Source organism: Arachis ipaensis, chromosome B07, assembly GCF_000816755.2.
Source record: "Arachis ipaensis cultivar K30076 chromosome B07, Araip1.1, whole genome shotgun sequence".
NCBI classification, from domain to species: domain Eukaryota; kingdom Viridiplantae; phylum Streptophyta; class Magnoliopsida; order Fabales; family Fabaceae; genus Arachis; species Arachis ipaensis.
In genome coordinates, this window is record NC_029791.2 from 105,466,986 (window position 1) to 105,469,575 (window position 2,590).

Below are 2,590 nucleotides of genomic sequence, written 5' to 3' on the forward strand. Positions count from 1 at the left end.
AAGACCAACTATGGGGACTCATATCTTGGGTAGCACTGTGCCCGAACTTGATGAATATGGTTGGAAATTCTGTCAACCAATTGAGAAGCAAAGATCCTTGGAGATTCAAGGATGAGTACAAACATAAGCCACCATGACAATAAGCATCTCAAAATGTCCAACTTAAGGACTTAAACTAAAAGTGCTAGGTGGGAGACACCCCACCATGGTAAACTCTTTCCACTTTTTTAGATTTACTTAATAAGTGATTTGAGTTACCATTGTAGGTAGATGTTTCATACAAATTTGTTTGTACAACTTAATTGTTAGCTTAGTCACATGCATGTTGTGTTTAGTAGTAGATGAATAATATCAAATATTGCATTTTTGTGAATTGTATGATGGTTGAGTGAATAAGAGTTGTGAACACTAAGGGGAGCACCCAGCAATTTTTTCTTCTGAAAAAAAAAAAAAGGGCGTGGACGCGCGCGCACAACGTACGCGTACGCGTCCCGGTGCGCATGCACCACGAGCCACACTCCCGAGAGTTGGGCCTCTCTTGGGCAAACATTGTGCCTTGAGCCCAACCTGACCCACGCGGACGCGCACTACGTGCGGGCGCGCCGACTATTAGAACATGGAAGTTCGCGCAGACGCGCACCTGCCGCGTCCGCGCCGATCTGCTGCTGCAAATGATTGAGCCAAACCCCAGAGAGTTAAGCCATTTCTGGGTTAGCTTTAGGCCCCAGGCCCAACCCGATCCGCGCGAGCGCATGCATTGCGCCAGCGCGCCATTTCACAATTCGTCAATGTACGCGGACGCGCATTTACCGCGCGCGCGTCCTTGTGTGTTGCCACCAATCCAGGCCACGAACCCGAGAGTCGGGCGTGCCTCAAGCCCATTCTAAGCCTCAGGCGCAATCTCATGTACGCGTGCGTGCACCGTACGCGCACGCGCCCCTGCTTAATATACCACCCCACGTTAGCGCGCACTGCCCGCTCACGCATGAATCTCCCTTTCCCTCAAATGTGCGCGGACGCGTACATACCGCGTGCGCTCAGGTCTGGTGCGCGACCCCCAGGCCAGTCTCCAGAGAGTTAGGCCTAAGTTAGGCCAACTCTAAGCCCCTAGCCCAACTCCATGCACGCGTGCGCGCACAGTACGCGCACGCGCCCTTTCCTATTTTGCTCATCCCCGCTTAAGCGCGTTGTACGCGCACGCGTAGGGTCCACGTTCTCTCAATGGACGCGGACGTGCAAGGTGCGCGCGCGCGCCGATTCAAAAATAGGGATAACCCTAGCTCGCGAAGCACACTGCGCAGTCGCGCAACCCTTTCCCCAACCTCCACCCTCTTCTTCTTCTTCTCTCCCCCAACTGCCGTCGCAGCAGCAGCGCCGGTCGCCGCCGCACGACCTACCTCCGTCACCGTCGTTGGCCATCAATTTTCTTCCCCTCTCACCGCCACCCGTCCTCTCTCTCTCCCTCTCACTCCTCTCACCCATTCCACCGTAATCAACCCATCACCGCCGATACCACCCATCACCGTCGGCGACAATCACCGGCAACCCCTCTCTCTTTCTCCATCAACACTTTCTTCTTCACTCTCTCCATCTCTCAAATCCCCTTCATCTACCTTCACTCTGCCCTCTGCCCCGCCAACCATCTGCCACTCACCGCCGTAACCGCCACCAACCGCGGCGGCGCTCTGCCCAGTCCAATCCCTCTGCTTCCATACCCCCCCACAAACAACTTTTTGTATGAAAGGATTAGTGATTGGTTTAGAAACTATACTTGCAACGAGAATTCATTTGTGAAATTCTATACCGTCAAAAATCCATTCGTCAAGGATCAGTAGCACGTTCAAAGTCCAAGCAAGTCGGACGTACCAGCTCCGGTCACCATTCACCAACCGGACACATCGGATCCGACTAGCACAGAAGATCTCGTCCGAGATCGACCTACAGTCTCAGGTAACCCTCGGAACATTGGCGCCGTTGCCGGGGAACCTGGAAGTCATCCCATCACCATGGCGGACAACCATGACAACGACCACGACTCAGATCTAGAAAATAGAACACTGCACAAAATTGCGGACGCCCCACCAAAAGACACTCTGGAATCCAATGGAGACAAAAATTCAGCTAAACCGGGAGCAATAGAAGCCCTTCAAGATCGCTTGAAACAACTTGAAGAAGAAACCCAACGACAATGAGAAATCGGAAAAGATCTACAAAAGGAAGTACGGCGACGTCGAGAATTGGAAGACAAGTTACATCAATTAGAAGCCAATCTAAAAGCCCCTCGGGTCACTCCTGAGAAAAGCTCACGCAAAGAACAGGATCCGTTCACCAGGGAAATTATGAAAACCAAAATTCCAAAAGACTTCAAACTCCCGGATATGATTTTGTACGACGGCACCACCGATCCCAACCATCATCTCAGCAATTTCAGAAGCAGAATGTACCTTACCGATGCCTCAGATGCTATTCGCTGCAAAGCCTTCCCGACAACCCTCACAAAGACGGCGATCAGATGGTTCGACAGCTTACCTCCCAAGTCCATCTCAAACTTCGACGACCTAGCCGGAAAGTTTCTTGCCAGATTCTCCAT